This window comes from Acromyrmex echinatior, chromosome 9 (genome assembly GCF_024713525.1).
Source record: "Acromyrmex echinatior isolate Ae372 chromosome 9, ASM2471352v2, whole genome shotgun sequence".
Classification (NCBI taxonomy): Eukaryota; Metazoa; Arthropoda; class Insecta; order Hymenoptera; family Formicidae; genus Acromyrmex; species Acromyrmex echinatior.
Genome location: NC_141860.1, coordinates 3,443,965 through 3,462,500, shown reverse-complemented (window position 1 = coordinate 3,462,500; position 18,536 = coordinate 3,443,965). Strand labels below are relative to the sequence as shown.

General features: G+C 32.9%; 1 protein-coding gene across 5 annotated transcripts in view; it reads right to left on the bottom strand.

The window, feature by feature from the left end:
- LOC105147325 (voltage-dependent calcium channel type A subunit alpha-1-like) overlaps nt 1-18,536 on the bottom strand; it is a 191,237-nt gene that overhangs the window by 96,602 nt on the left and 76,099 nt on the right. The window lies entirely within an intron of this gene.

Here is an 18,536-nt window from a genome sequence, read left to right as displayed (position 1 = left end):
GCCTGGGCCGATTCGCTGCTTAACAGCCACGATAAATTCCGGCGTGCAGCACCCCGTTATCTGATGACCGTTTTCTTGACGCCTCGTAGAAAGGCAGCCGGAAGTCCACGCGCGTCGACAGGAAGTCATTGTCCACATAGCCGTAACCGCGCGTGAGAACTTAATTAATTAGACGTGCAGCCGTGTCATGAAAAAGTCCTCACTTTCTGAATTATATTGTTTATAATTATTTGTCAAGAAATCATTAATTTATTTTTTATTAATATCTATTAAAAATTGTTAAGAGAGCATCCACTAAGAATAATTGTTTAATTAAATGATTGTGTAAACATATGTATAACTATATTTGAGAAAGTAAAACAAATTTTTTAAAAATGCATGACGCAATGAAATCTTTATTTCGAGTATATTTTCAAAAAAGAATTTTAACAAAGTCATGAATTGTTTAGATCAACAAGGAACCCTAAATGTCTTTTGGCTGCCTTGTTGCATAGCTTTAATTACGAATGTACTTTGCCACTTCCATTAAAAGTTGTTTGTAACTTTAGAGCATATCAAGACGTTAGGTATACGAGCTAAGAGTTTATATGAGATTGGTCCGATCAATTTCCTTTCAATCTTGAATTTCTTGATGAGTTTTAAGTTAATTCTCAAATCTAATGAAAATTTATGAAAAAAAAAATTTTGTAATATATTGGAATATATTTAATCCTGAATAAATAGTTATACGATTCTCTGAACTATCTTGTGTTTCTTCCGAAAACACATACGTCCTCGAAAACTACAGTTAACCTCAATACGGAAATAAAGCAACAAATTCAAACTCTCTCCCACCTCTCTTGCTACTAATAACGGCATAACAATTTCATTAGTCAATTAATGACTTACTATTATATCACATTTGAAAAAGGGAATGCATGGAATTAGATGCCTCCTCAACTAACGTTGTAATAAAGCACTGATAATTGATTTCGTCCGCTCGTGCCTACAGAATCAACAAAACGAGTCATTGTATATGTGTTTTTGGAAACAGCTCTCTTTCCTTCTCCCTCCTTCTCTATCCCCGATTAACAAACACAAAGATATATAGAGAGAAGACAGATAGGCCGAAAGAGAGAGAGAGAGAGAGAGAGAGAGAGAGAGAGAGAGCTCGCGATGGCCGCGCGATTCAATGCGTATAAAGGAATCGACTTTAAATCTGTGGAGCCCGCGAACGAAGCCGAGGGGATGAGCACAGGATAGAAGGGAAAGAGGAGATGGGATTGTCAGGGGTGGCAGTGGTAACAGCGACGGCGGCGGTGGCGGTAGAGAGTGCGGGGGCAGCGTTCTGGGTTTCTGGGTTCGTCCCCCGTCCCCTCGCTCATCGGCCCCCTCGATCTCCACCCTCCTTCTCCTCCTCCTCCTCCTCCTCTTCCTCGACCCCACGAGGTTCGAAAAGGCTGCTGTGCGCGCGGCGCACGAATGTGGAACAGTAGGTCAGCGCACTCCGTGACCCCCGCCTGCCGCGGCCTACCCCTCCTCGGTGCATGCACCCTGATGCGATACGTACGGCCAACCGGCCGAACCCCTCTTGTCCCAGTCTCCTCTGCACAGTCCCTATATCTGAGCGCTCTCGGCACCCTACTTCTTCCTCTTTGCTCCTCGCTTTCCCTCCTCCTTCTCCTCCTCCACTTGCAATAGTCCTCTCATCCCGCGACCGATTACGTTTATCGTAGAGGTGAGTTTACGCGATTCGGTTCCGACGATCATCTCGACCAAAAGCGAGAAAAAGGTATAATATCCTGTACATAATGTTTTCCTGGGAAAACGATTACCTACGCTATAAGTGACAAAGGGAAATAGAAGGGAAAATCAATTTTTCGTTATCAGTTCTGTCATCGTAATATTTGCCAATTGAAATTCATGAAATTCTCAGTGATTATTGCTAAAAGTGACGGCATTCCGGAAAAGATAATCATTCATGTTAAATGATGATTGGAGTAGAGATAGTACAGCTTTACACTATTTGCAAGTTACTATTTATAGCACTCTTGATAAATCACCTAATAAATTAAGCGAAAAGAAAGATAAATCTTGTATAAATAAATGTCAATGTTGAACAATAAAAGATATGGGATGATTGCTATTCTCGTTTACTTGAAATAACTATTTGAACGTGAATTTGAACTCTACATATCATAACGATGTTGTAAGTAAATAGAATTTTCGCATAAATATATATTTTCACAGAAAAAAATGATAGAAACTAAATACTTTAAATAAAAGAAATTACATTTTTCACGTTTGATAAGATGTAATTTTAGTACTTTCCTCTATATTTGCTTCTTACCAAAATACAAATTTCCCTAAACATTTGCACTCTAGTTATAATAAGCAATCGAGTTCATCTCGCTTCTCTGAATATTTCCTTGAATGTTTACTCCCATGTTGTTTATAAGTTGACATCCTAAGATGTATTAGATAAGAAAATCTGAAGTATTTACTTTCCTTCGTAACGATGTATCTATAATATCTAGATCCGCTTTTCCAGATAATTATAATTAAATTATTTATATATATACTATAGAGAAATAATTTGATTATAAATATATATACGTATATATTCGATTAAAATTTCTTTTAATTGTTTTTATTGTTCTCATTTCTCATTTACTTTCATTATAACGTTAAATTTTATGCAGAACATCGTAGTTTTCCTTTCTCGCGAGACTCATCTTTCTTCTCTAAGAAATCGAAACTGTCATGTTGATACCAGAGCTAGGAGCTATAAGCTACCGAGGTGAGTATTCGGCACCCTCGCCACGTACTTTAAGGTTCATTCGGAAAATCGATTTACCAGGCCGCATTCCTTCGAGGAAAATATTGCCTCGCGCCGTCTCTTCTCAACGTTTAGTGCGCACGCTCGTCAGATTTTACGTTCCAGTAAACGCGAGATTATTGTCTGCTTTCCGCACGCACGAGCTATTATTTACCATCAACAATGGATCGTCGACAACCACGAATGTACCAACAATTTTCAACCGTTGTACAAACGTAGCGAGAGCGATATTCGAAAATTTTCATCATTTGAAAAGTACCAAAATAAACAAACATTTTTTAAGTCCATATCGGACTACAAAGGATTGTGAATTGAAGATTAAGATTTGATCAATCAGAATAAAACGATTAAAATTAAACTTATCTGATTGGTTGAATTCTAATCTTCAACTTACAATCTCCAATGCATAATCTGATATGAATTTTGAAATTGTGACGATTGATACGGCATTTTTAGAAATATCTGATATTTTTGTCATTAATTGATAACAACCAATTTAATCAGATTCTTAAATTGATTTAACTTCAAAATGAAAATGTATTACGAAATTACTGCTTCTTCCCTTGTAACTTTAAAGTTATCGGACAGCAGGTCGAACAATCTTTTAACGAATAATTGCTATGATGCGCACCTAGTGATGCAAACTTCGTACAACTTCTCTTGACTTATCGCCGTGGAAACGGGGTCCACGTCAACATGCCGCGTGTTGGAATCGGTGCTGTTTAACACTTCAGATGTTCATTGATTTTCCACGATCACTCGAGCGAGTCAATCTTGATCGAAGGCCACCATCAGGTTTTCCGATTGGCTAATAATTCTATCTTTACAAAATAAATGCTGCGAATCGCACAATTACAAAAATACAAATGTATTTACGTTGTTAATTACATCATTTAATCAACATAATTTTCAATATATTTCCCAAAATATTACAAGAACGTCACTTCGCTGTAATAATAAAAACTATTTGAAATGTAAAAGAGTATCATTATGCTAGAGTATTTTTATAATTTCCATCTTTATTTTGAAAATCTGTTGAATTTTCTTATCTTAATATCTCCTTTCTCCTGTTTTTTTTTTAATCTTTTATGAGCACTCCGATTTCTACAAAGTTTCTCCCCAATTTTCTTTCACACCATTATCATCCAATCTGTACTTGCTTTCTATTTCGCCATTCAAACACAATTTCACGCCGACTTCCACTTTAATTCCACGCAATCTACACATCCACTCTCTTTGCTTTACCAATTTTCCTTCTCCTTGTTGGTATATTTAAACCTTTTTCTTTAACATTTTCCTTTAAATATTTCAGTACTTATTACTTTCGGTTATATGTATCTCCATATCTCAATTCCCGTATTCTGTCCATTCTATTCTGTTGTTGCACCTCTCAGTGTCTGTATCCTAGTCCATTTCTCATGTCCATCTCTTCCCACTTGTGTTTTGAAATTTTGATTGAATAACAGTCGATCCATATATCACGCTCTCATACTTTCTCAATTTCTTGTCCTATACATTCGTGTCGATTCTGGTTTATTATACATCGTTGGTAACAGAAATAACAATGCATGATACTGTTTGTATTATATTATGAAAAATTTTGATTCCCAATCATTTTACGCAATAATAAGAATAACAATGATGATATTAAAAAAGTATAATATCTAACGCGACGATATATATATATATATATATATATATATATATATATACATGAAAAAGAAACGATTTTGCTGAAATGACATTTTAATATGTTTTAAAAGTTATATGCTCTAAAAAAATTTGGCTAGATGCAGATCTGAAAATAATTGCTGAATTATCGAAATAAATAATCATATATATGAAACATTCAAGTTGATTGATAGAATATCAAAATTTTTTGTAGTTGCCATTATACTTGAATTTTTTACATAATTATTTTAATAATCTAGTAAAATTATTTTCAATCTGTATCTAGCTAAATTTTTAAATATTAAAAAAAATCGTTTTTTTCCATATATACCTTTCAATATCATATATCATCTACAACTTATTTTAAAACTCATTTTCTTATCACAAATTTTTTTAAAGATTTATAACCACAATCTTTTTTCCAAACAATCAAATGTTTATCAGTTTCTTTGTTTAAATTCATTTAAATTCATATTGAATCACGCATCTCTGAAAACGATCTAGCGAATTTTTCTCAGAACATGCGTTTATCCATAGTTATCAAAGACAGGAATCCGCGGGAAACTGGCGACGTATATGCTTTCACGTCGCGAAATATGACGTCAACCAATTGACGACGATCGATGCTATCAGTCCGATTGATATCTCTGAAAAAAAAGAGAAAGCGAGACTCGCACATTCGTGCTCATCGATCTGTTTTCCCACCGTACCGTGAAAAAAGCCCTCCTTATTAATATCCGCACACTATTTTTAATCTGATATTATTAACCGCCGTCGTTACCACCCTGTCGAGCACGTGACGTGCGCGAATAGATAGAAAAAAACTTTGATATGAATCTCGCGCATTGGAAAAACAACAAAATTCCATTATAATATTGGTTAATTGGAATCTTGTTACAATGAACTATATAAATACCTATAAAATATATAATACAAGTAATAGGCTTGTTATACATAATCAGAAAGCTGCCAAAATTATTGAAATTTGAGTTTTCCCTTATAAAATAATAAATTTTATTAGGTGATATATTCATATGCATTCTTTTTGCATTATGTATCAATAAAAATAATGAATTTTTTTTTCAATAAGGTAATTTAATTTATTTTGTTCTGCCCATTAAAATATATAGCTATTATAAAATAATAGCTATTTAATTGTCATCCTGTATTATGTAATATATGATTCATACCTTCTGAGTATAAGAAACATTTCCGTGATATTATATTTGATATAATTTAATAAATACTAAAATAAAATTTAATATAAAATTTTAACGAACATCATACATACTATAAATGTAGAACAAAAAACTCTTACGGACTCTTATAAAGTAACTTCGCTATAATAAGATTGCATCCAGGATTATTGTTCACTGCGATATATACTTGCGATTTGATGTAATGAGATTTCAATACAAACTCGATTTGAAACTTCGAATCGAAACAAAAGATTCTTCTTTTTACATAGGCTCGCAGTTCAGATAGTTATCTATATAATTTTCAACTTACGACTGATTGTAATAATCTTTAATAAAAAAAAATATTACTTCGTTCTTTCCTTCTTCTTTTTAAAGAAACACATGTTTCACTTTTAGAAATAAATTAATAATTCTGTACACAATTAAATTTGTGTTGTAAAATTCTAAATATTTTTCCTCCTTTTAAACTATCAAAAGACAGCATAACGAAGTAACAAAGATTCACATTATATACTTTTATACAAACTTTATTATATATCATAAAATAAGAAAAATTTCCAAGCGGTCTTTCTCCTCAGATCCTAGCGTCCTTTGAGAGTTTGTGAAGCCCTTCGTTCTATGTAAAACAATTTTTGATGTCTTTTTTCGAAGCGATTTCCGATCGGACAAACGCAAAGGCAAAAATGACAGCCGGAAAAAAACAAAAAGGGAAAAAAATTGGAAATCAAAAAGCAACGCTCACGACACTCGTGACGATTGTCACGAATGCCTCGGCATTCGACCTGCAGGTGCAGAAAACTTGACCGAGTTTTCAAGTTGTACGCGGCGCAGGGCGACCCAGATTTCATCCATTGCTTTCTCTCCTACCCTCTCTTTTTCACCCTCCCGTCATTCTCATCCCCAACTTGAAAGCCTCCCTATGTTCTCTTTATCTATCTCACTTTTTCTCTTTCTTTCTGTTGCTCTATCAGGGGGCTACTACCCTTCTATTATCTACGAACCCTCATGCAACAGTATCGTTTGCGTGGGGGATGAACCTCCTCTGGGTGACATTTCGGATCACGCAAGGATATCATTGCGTTTTGTTGATCTAGACAGGCTCGAGTAAAATATAAAGATCTGACAGAAATGATATTAACTTGATAATGCATACTCCAAAAAACTGATATTCTTACACATTCGTATAATAATTGTATTTCTTTAAATCGTTATAGCTAAAGTAATAAAGTTTCAGAAATTATTACACAAATATTAACATGTATTATTTATTATATATTTATTAATAATTGCATTCTTTATCAGTTTCAAGCGTTAAGAAAAAATTATTGCCTCTTTATTTTTAAAGTCTTAAATGTTAGCGTCATTGCATTCATTTACAATTAGTGTCGAAAAACGATAGTCCTAGAGTAAAAGAAAAAGAGATTTGAAGTAGCACTTAAGTTTTTCGCTAAAGTAATTTGCTAAGCTAATTCGATTATCACTAACGCGTTAACATTAATTTTAATCACTTGCTACGCTCACACCGTTGATATCAACGTAGTCTTTAACTCAGCTACAACTCGCCGTAAAATGCACTTGGTCTCTTTTACGAACAGCTGTCACTCGCCTAGCTTCTATCAACCCCGGTGTCGCGCGTCAAGGGTGAATAGTACCGACGCGAATATTGTTGAACGCGAGTATCGATAACGAAGTTCTGCCGGCTCAGAACGTTCTGCATGTTAATCCCCCTTTTGTACAATTGTGTTGCTCCTTTCATTTAAACGATACGATGCTTTTTAATGGTATGCGACAATGTCTCGTGCGAGATAATTTTGAGAGGAATCACCATGAGTAAAATCGAGGAAAAATAATTTTAAATTAGGATTAAGCAATGATTACGATTAAACATAATTAATTATCGTTCTTAAAAAACAGAATTCATAAATATTGTAAAATATTGAGAGAAATTCTTCAATTAATTAGTGATTAAACTAATCATCTTCATTACTGGTGCCTCCAGAAATTCCTTTGGATTATCTGCAGATACCGTGAATATCTGTGACGAGAATATCTACAGATATATCTAATTAACAGCCATTACACTCTCGACGGAGTTCTCTCTATCCATAAATACTCATAATTATTCCGATATTTATAACTGTCATAAATTTTTACAAAATATCTGCAATTTTCAGAGAGTTATCTTTGTGATGATTTTCTTTAATTATTTGTAAAATTGTTGTTTTGAAAAATGGATTCTTCAGATACCGCGATATCTAATAGTCATATGTATTTTCGTTATCGTATTATCAAATGGGCGGGAATAAACCGCGAGGCATAAATTAAGCGACACAAATTTATTAATTCGTCGTCGAGCATAGCGCTCGATATGTACGGGAGTATCGATTGCTATGGCTGTTTGCCCGGATTTCAAGCCCTCATGCGGTAGCAACTCCTCCATAATACACCCTCGTAAGGTCATTCTGGGCGGCGCGAGGGTGGACTTCTCCCACGTGCATTCCGGCGGACCCGGAAATGGCACTTGTCTCTCAAGAGTACCGAAATCTAATTTATTTCGGGAGATACGACTGTGGCGGCGTGTGCGTGCACGCAAAATTCATAGAACGTCGTCATGCGTACAGCAAAATATGACATATGCATTGCGCAATTTTTGCCCTTTCTAAAAAAAATTAAAGTCTTGATAGTTGGTATATCATTCGCAAATACACCGTACGCAAATATCAAAAGTTTAACTGAAAGATAATACGCACTCTAGCTAGAAAAAGAAAATTTCCGACAGCATACGCTATAAAATGTATGTATACGAAAAAGACCTAGCAAGAAATACTCAAAAATATTTCTACAAAATTGCGACAAGGATAAAATCTACTGAAGAAACAAAAGATCGAGTGCACTGCTAAAATCAGGTTGACCTATTTTCTCAGGAAACATTATTCCGAAGTAGAAAATCAAATCGCGATAATTAAATATAATGCAAGAGAGAGCTCTGACGTAAAAAGAAGGATGTTAAATTCTTTGATCGATATTTAAAATCGATTCACCTGACATCAATATCTTTTTCAATTAAACATGATATAAAAATTCTATTAAAATAAAATCAATTTAAAATCGAGCAAGAGATGAGATTTCATCCATAATTAAGTTATTTATTATGGAACTATACGGACTATTAAGTAAATGAAGCATCTAAAAGTTATTTAGCGGCATTTGCATTATTATTCCAAGGCATCTGCAAATAAAGTGAAATGAAGTACAGTAAATTTAGCGCACCCTGTATATAATATGATTATCAGCATCGGTATCGCGTGACGTCGCTCTCTTGGCTAGGAATTATTACCCCAATTATCTTAATTACCGCGGTTCCTACACTTTTTCGTATACGAAGGTAAAATCAGAGCAGTAACTGGAGATTGAGGACGAAATGAAAGGAAAAAAGGGGAAGGTTAGACGATTCTCGTTTTTGCTATCTGTCACAGCCGGAGCAATGCTGACTTTACAGAAACTTTATGAAAAGTAAAAATAAAAAGCACCGAATATCAGCATCGAATAATGTATTAACGATTGTGAATATTTATACTTAATATATACGATAACCAAGTATCAAAATTATGAACAATCGATAAATTGGAATATTAGGAATTGCAAAAGCTCTGTATCTGTAATATACAAAAGTGAAATATAAAACAAAGTATTATTACCGACACAATTTTCGAAAATATTATACAATACTTCACTTTTACATTTTCACAAACTTATTATTTACGTAGAGTTTTAATCGATAGATAAAATACCATCATAAATATCGTCAGCCTTAAGCGTTAGCGAGATGATGCTATTCAACGATTACTGCATTGTTTATTGTCCATTGATACTACTTTGTTCTCGTCTGTCCGAGCGAAAAGGAGAAAGAGACACTCCCGAGAGAATTGAGCACGAGGAATCGGCTGATCGATTATTTAGAATTACCACATTCGCGAAGAATATCGCGTTATTACGCCATTACCTCAGCGAGACTACAAAGAGAATAATAATTCATGGCAATTAATGCGTGGAATTAATATAGTACTCCACTTACATGTACTTAGTAATTAATAAATGACATTTTCGTATTATTAATGATATCAATCATGATAAGGTTATCTATAATCTTTCACCATTCACTTACACATCTATTAATTAATGCAATTATTAACCATTACTAACAATAATAATATTATAATAATAACAATGATTATTATCATTATTGTATATCGTTATATAGTTATGCTTATTATAATTGATTATAATTCATTATTACAGTTATTGTATAAAATGTTTCACAATAAATCTCTCAAAGCTATAATAAAGAAAATTAGCAAAGAAGATTTATCTTTATACACTATGATTGATAATCCAATTTTCATATGATCTATATTAGTTTTCATTTAATTAAAATTTTTATTTCTCGCCATTACGGTAAATTTCGAAAGTGCAGTGCGCAATTCTAAGTACACCATTCATTAAGAAAGGAATACGATTTGTGATGGGAAGGGGGTGACCTGATATCTAAGCCATTAGGCGCGGAAGGGTTAAGGGCCACCTCATCGCGACTGCATTGTTCATTCTGAATCTTCCTCGTCCGCATCCCATTTTCATCCTTCTTCCCATTTAGATCGTATCTCGACGAGACAATAAACGCAACGAGCTGCACCGCGCTCGTAATTAAAGCGAACGGACCTTCGATTCTTCAATAAAACCGCCGATTAAAAATAGATCTAAGTGGATTTATTATCTCAAATAGAAAAGAATAATAAATATATCAAAGGCTACATTTGTGAAATATGAACGTATACTTTTTTTTCCATCTTCTAAAATTAATTTTCAAAAAATCGTATCTTTATTTAATGTACAATAATATTTAATGAGTATATTCTCCAACATAAATTTACTTACTGTAATTAATTTTCATTTTTACGATAACTCTCTTCAAGTTGTTTAAAACAACATAATAAATAAAAATAAATTATGTCATGAAGGAATAGTTTAATTAACATTAATTAAAAGTGTAAAAAATGTGAAAGTGTGACTCTCTTTATTTAAAAAGTCATCCACGATAATATTCCCACGGAACAATTTTCAGACAAAAGTTAATCGTAAAAGGTTAAAAAGACAATCTTTAAAAGAAGATTAAAAAGACAACAGAAAGCAGAAAGACGATCGATTGACAGGGATTAGGTGGAATATCGAACGTCGAACTCTTCTCCATCGCCTACTGCCATCCTCCTGCATCACTCTTCATTCTTCGTTTATCCCCGTCCAATCAGACCGCTGACAGGCACGTGAGTGTCGTGGGGATTGAAGATAAGTCGTCGTTACTAAGGCACTTTGGATAAATTTATACCACACATCCGCGTGAGTACAGAAAAGCATAAGTTTTTTATACGTTCGCCATGACGCTTCTACGCCTTTAACCTTTCTGTCGCTAGAGGCAAAGTAATGAGATTATTTCACAGAGCAGAATTAAGAGGACCAGAAGCCTTTGAAGAGCAAAAAAAAATTGTCGTTCAGAGATTGATGTTGAAAGGTGGCTCGCGAAAGTGTGACAAAGGGATAGCGTGACGATTTTAGTACATGCCTTCGTTAAAGTTCCATCAAATATGCAATACAAGATACAAAATATTTGGAATGGAAAAAAGAAAAACGAAATCATGATTAAATATATCTCCGTAAATACAATGCATAAAAAAATTTTTTATAAAAAAGAAAGAAATATAAAAATCAAACTTTCAGAAACTTTTACTTCAAAAATATAGAGAGATATATGTCAGCACTTTTATGACACTCCTAGATATATCTACGAGACGCAGTTGTATCCATAGAATATCTTGTTGTTTGACTACATTGTAAACATGTCGGCAACGGAGAAGAAAACCGAAAACGCGAAAATGCAAACGAGAACAATTTTTCCTTTTTCTAGGAATCAAAAAGTGAAAGAATTGCAACACGGTTGCATGGTGTGTTGTTTAATTTATTAAACGGCTGCACTCAGTTAACGCGTCGTGGTACTTGTAGGGAATCCACGCGTTGCTAAGTAAATAAAAAATACAAACAAAAAGTTTCACGTTTGTGCAAAAAGATTACAACATCAGTCTAACCTTTGTTACAACTTGTCCAAAGTCAAACAAAAGAATTATCTACATAAAAAATAGCTCTCCTCCCTCTACAAAACTACAAAAACGAATATCATGATTAATCTTTTAGGAGAAAAAAAAATATAAAATAAAATAATAAAATACACCTAATATTAAGTAAGTGAAACGTTCAATGAGAAGCTAGTAACGTGACCAATTATTATCGAAAATAAATGTTCAGGAGAGCGTCTTTTTTTTTCGAGTTTCTTTCAAGTGTGTTCGATGTTGTAAGAAAAAAAAGGTCCAAACAGAAACAAAAAGGTAGGCTTCTCTTTGTAACTTAATATAATCAGCTTCCTTTATTAAATGATCGCTCACATTTATCATCTGAAATAATTTTGAGCAATGTAAACTGATATACAAAACAACACTAAAAAAATGTTTTGATTGAAAATAGATGAATCAGAATTTTCTGATTAAATTTATTAGAATTCTAGTTGAGATAACCGGAATTCTGATTAATACAATTTCTGATAAAATCTACCAGAATTCTCATTTTTGCCAGAATAATTATATCAATCAGAATTCTAGTTATCTCAACTAGAATTCTAGATTTAATTAGAAAATGATTACTGATCTGATTCGTTTATTTTCGACCAGAATTATTATACTTTTATATATTATTATTATACTATAATATTATTATTATTATATTAGGTGTTGGAATTAATTCGTAGCGTTTTACAAGTGATGGGAAGTACTTTCATTAATGTATTTTTTAATGCTCATGTGAAATAAATAACATTCTTTCATTAAAAAACGCTACGAATTAATTCCAACACCTAATACTATTATATTTAATCCAACCAAACCATTTTTCTCAATGAAGTATAATTAATTTAACCCATGGAATATATTAATAAATGAAGAAGTGATTCGCGATGAATAAGGAGTATATTCGTTAGTTAACAATTGATTACCCTTCGGTATGATTCGTCGGTATGATTCATTGAAGAAAGGAACATAAAAAGTAGCAGTTTTTACTTTTAACTCATTCATATAAGTAACATTGTTTTGTGTATCACTCTCATTCAAAAATAAATATTTGTACACATAATTAGAGTATATCACACAGTCAATTGAATTAAAGAAAGATAAAGTTCTTATATACTTTTTAGTTTTATTACTAGTCAACCTCACTTTATTATAATATAATTTATTATAATTTAACATTTAAATTTTATCATCTTTAATGTTTTCATAAAATAAGAAAGGTTAATTTGATAATTATAAAAAGAGTTGATAATTTTCAATTTTATACTTTTAGTTTGTTTTCATCGTTTTTATTAACGCTGTCATATTATTTTCATTACCGTCAATTACGAGCTCGATTTTGACGATATCCTGTAAATTGAAATAATTACGGTGTGTAACGAGAAGGACATGTGCACCCTCGCTACGAGCTCATCCGTCCTCCTCGTCGAACTTACGTTAAAGGTCGAAAGTCACTGCGTACGCGGGATAACGTACGGCAGATAGGTATGCTATGTATGTGCTGCATTTGGCTACTAGTTAGCACAAATGTAACGTCATTTCAGAAGCATGCCGATAACATCAATGACGTTATTGGCATCGATATTGGTATTTCAGCTATCGCTGCTTGGAGTACAAACAAAAATCATGAATAACGGGTTTCACAGCTGATATTACACAATTCTCTCAACGTTTTACGTATGTTAATTGTATTTAGCCATATCATTTATAGTACTCTTCTGCGAAAATACATAATAGATAAATAATTAGGTATATTTTATTAACAATTGAGATTGATCAATAATTTTTATTTAATTGAATATAAATCAAATTACATGCTGAATATTAAAAATATTTTTTCATGTTCTAGATTGCGCAACTCTCGTTACACTCTTTCTATAATTTTTCTGCAGCACTTATATTCCTTCCCAGTTTTATGAGCCAACTTTGTTAAGTTCACACTCCTCGCTTCCGAAACTTTCTTGCTTGTTGTTCAAGCGAGCGCTCTGCTTTCCGGTGAGATACCGAGCAAAATTTGTAATTAATTACCTTAAAATATATCAAAAAGTTGAATGAGGATAAACATACGTTAGAGTGGATTCTATCTATTCCGTCTATTTTTAATTCCGTCTATTTTTGCATCTGATTTGAAACAATGAACGAAACGAGTCGTCAGCTTTCTTGCAAAATTTTTATCATAATCGGCGCAATTTGGTCGTGTTGCTTTACTCTTTTCCGATAGACTCGATTCATCGGGGATCGATTTTCCTCAATATAGCTATAGCTGAGCGACGATGACGGTGACGAAAACAACGTCGTTGGCCTGCGGCTTTCGTCATTCGTCGGGTAGCCCGCTGTAACATCATCTACGCGATTATATTGTACAATACAGGGGTGAAGAATTTTAATCGAATCATACGATCGGTCTATCAAAGAGTAGCTCCGCGATATAACGTCACATCCATATCGGCCAATAAGGATCAACCTGGCAACTATACGTGTCCTCATAAATGTGCCATGGGCTTTCTATGGTTAAAACCATAGTCGATAATTTACAACAGACTGCACGAGAGATAATTATCGCGGACAGATCGATTGTCAAATGCCTCTACCTATATCTCCTATTAAATTTTTTTAAATGAAAAATTTTATATTTAATTAATTACTTACAGATTTTAATATGTCATTTAACATTATTAAGATCGTTTCGAAGATGCGAATAAGCATAAAAAATTTGTTAAATTGCTAATCAATTTAACTCGTGATATTACTGCGGTAGTTTAGTAGAATTAGCGTTTCAAGACCGAAAAGTCATTTCAGCGTTTCTGAGAACTACATACGTAGTATATAAATTCACACAAGAATCATACAAACATTAAGATCCAGCTAGACCGTTTAAGGCTTTGATTTCTATAGTTTGTGTTATCACATATACGTCCTGTAATATATTATATTGTAAAAAATTTTAGTTTAATGTTCTAAAAATAGATCATAAAAATCATTAATTAATTAGTTTACTTGAAATTCGTTAAGTTTATTTGGGAGATGTTAATTGCTTCAGTATACAACTGAATTTTTTTTCATCTTTCTGCTTTACTTAAATTTAATCACACAATTTCTCCTCTGAGTATAATCTTTCAAACAACGTTTTTATTAGCACTCTTTTTCGTTAAATGTATGCGCTATAAAATACGTGTATATGTGTTTACGAGAAAAGTGAAGAGCAAAAGAATTATGATTTAATGGAACCTGTGAAAAGCTCCAGTTCTAGAAAGATATCCCGCTGAGCAGATGACGAAGAAGGCCAGCAATATGCGAAGGCACGTGCCTTTTCTAACCGAGATAACAATAATTTCATTTCCTTCAATCGCAAAGGTTCTATCATCGTGTGTCAATAAACAGATAGACGTCTTAACTCAATAATAAGGCCAGCATAAAAGCGCTGAATCTATTTTGGTATATTACTTTAATCACAATCTTCAAACATTTCCTTTCCTTTATTAATTTTTAGAGACAATATATTACATTACGTTATAATCTACTATAATTAACTATAATTAAAATGTTAACACAATAATTTACATTAACCCTTAAATATTTATTACGGAAATAACACATTGTCTGTGGCCTGTCCACACAATTCGATTGCTTATAACTTTTATAAAAATAAACACATAAAAAAATGTTTTAATTAAAACGTCAGACGTTAAAAAACAACAATACTAAGCAAATGTATTTTTATTAATAAAAAAAATTATTTGCAATGGAAAAAAACTGGAAAAGCATTGAAAAAAAGGATATGTCATGTCAAAAAGGTGTTTAAGTGAATATATAGAATAAAGATTTGTTTGATATTTATCTCAAGAATTTCTGACAAAATTCAAACGCTTAATAATGCGGATTTGACAAACACTATCTCTCATCTATCTCATATTATTTTACTTATCTCAAACTTTATATATATATATATATATATATATATATATATATATCAATTCAAGAAGGCTCCTTAAAACCAGATAAGCCAGGCGATCGTTAAGAGAGAATATACCGAGCGGAAATAAAGTCCGGCGAAGTTCGCCGCGCGCGCGGTCGGTCCTTTCCTGCGGAAAGTTCAGGAGGAGGAATATAAATCCACTATCATACTAGAATCGGAAGGAAGTATCGCCGAGGAAATTTACACTTGCCGGACGAAGCTCTATCGATCTACAAAACAACCCGGACAATGCTCCGCGCGATTCGTTATTGTGTATAACGACTTTATTGACATGCTAATAACAAGTTGCGATGGGTCAGGACAAACGTATACACATGAAGGTTAGTAATCAAACCATCTAAACCTCATTAGATCTATTCATCCGTTTATTAGTCTTTGATACATTGAGTTGGAAGTCTGGCTCCTTTTTGGGCATTAAGATTCATGATTCTCCTTATAGCCATCACCCAACTCATTACTTTAATTAAACTATACTTTCGCCCAATTACTCCTATCTTATCGTGCCTTCCTTGAAGCGAGAATTCTTTTTAACTTAATTTAACCTTTGATTTTGTTCACTTATATATACACATACATACATATATATATATACATGTGCGCAATAAGAATTAAAAATTCTTAAAAGCACATTACGTAATAAGAATTTTTTAATCATTTTTTTTTTAAGTTTTTTATTTAATTTATTTAAGATTTATTTTATTTATTTATATTTATTAAAAGATGTATAAGATATAATAAAATATATCGACTTGACCATCGTGCGACTTCCTTATTACGACGTAACGCTATACATATAGATACAATGGCAAAGGCAAATAGATTTATGTCTTCTTATAAAGATGATAGAACAATAAGGTTTCCACGTCGTACATGATCTCTTTCTTGATCGGTCGCTATACCGCTCGAGAATTTATTTTCTTCATGTGTTCAAAAATGATATTTATGACACAACACACACATATATTCTCTCTCTCTCTCTCTCTCTCTCTCTCTCTCTCTCTCTATTTATAAATTTAATTGAATTTACTTAAACGAGAAACGTATACAGAAAATTATAATTTTTTAGTATAATTTATACATTAGTACGTAAAATATAATTTACACAATTATATTTTATAAAATAACTATGTCATTATTTAATAAGTAATATTATAACAAAAATATATGTCCCAATAACAATATTTCCCAGTGTTGTATTTGACAAGATGCGACGATATTTCGAAATAAGCAGTTCACATGGCAATCTCTGCAATGTGTAAATTAATGAGACAGAGAATCGAGCATGTATGTTAAAGCGAGGTAATTGAGCATTGTTAAAAGCGCCTTTACTAGGATGTATTTAACAAGAGGATTTAGCAGCGCGAGTCTTTTGATGAAGTATATTCCTCGCAGCTACGTTAACGGCTTCCGCTAAGGTCCCCTCAAATCTCCGGGTGACATCGAGATCCGGAAGGATAGCGAAATAAAAGCGGGGCAACCCAGGACACTCGGAACCAGCCGGACACGCCGTTACGCGAGGGCGTTTTATTACAAAATATTATTCCTGGGAGAACCCGACGAAGTAATGGCGGCAGTCGCCGGGGTTTACTGACCCGGCAGGCAAGCGACGATGTGGCCGCTCCGTTTTCATCGAGTGTAAGCCGAGAATGTCCCTGTCGTCTTGTAAATTTCACGCGCACTTCGGAGTTTCGCTTTATCGTCTCGATAAAGCTTATTTATGCAGACGAGAAACAACATCAAAAGGTTACGCTTCGGTTATAGGTATTTTGAAAAAACGTGAAATAAGTGAAAGCGCAATAGTTCATTCGGAATAAAATAATGGTCACTTTATATACGACATAACAATTGATTATTTAAGAAATCGTAACGTGAATAAATATTAAAAATTATATTTAATTTATATGAAAATGTATTCTTTTGTGTAATTATACAGCGTGAAATAAAAACGCTTTATCTTATCAGTCTTTACTTTAAAAAAATGCTCTCTACTGAATAATAAATCTGAAAATATTATATAAGACTATTAAAAATATTTGTTGACTATTAAAAATATTTGTTGACGCCTTGTGGAACGCCGAAGGGTTCGCGTGAACTATATGTGCGTGTAAAGGGAAAATAAAAGCTTCGTCGATTAATGGCAATTTAATTTTCGTAAATATCAGGAAAATGTCAGCAAGGTGACGTGTGGGCCGCTAACAGTTACCGTCCTGCTAAGTCAGTTCTGCCGCGGGCGATAATCTCTAATTATTTAAAAAACTTTCCCCCTGCAGCTTATCTTTTTTATATCACAAATTCTTCAAGTTTACCAGCTTGATCGATGTTCCTCGTGTTCTCTAACCTTTTTGGAAATTTCAAAGCAATAATAATAACTGTAAACTAGGTGAAGTTTTGAGAGAGAAAAAAAACTCAAAAGCCGAACAAGAATAGAAGTTAATCTTATAATTAATCATAATAATAATACATTAATTTGAAATTAAAAAAATTGTAAAATTATAGCAATTTATCAAAATTTGAGCTTTCGCCGTGAAAAAGAAATTTTCTAAAATTTCAATTTTTCCAGAAGAATGAAAACCCTCAATAAAAATAAAATAAAATAATCGAATCTCGGAAAAAATTTGTCAAAAAGTAATAAAATGTCTTTATTAACTTATAAAACATATGATTTTTAAATAAAAATTAAGATGTTATTGTTCTTGGTTCACGATCAT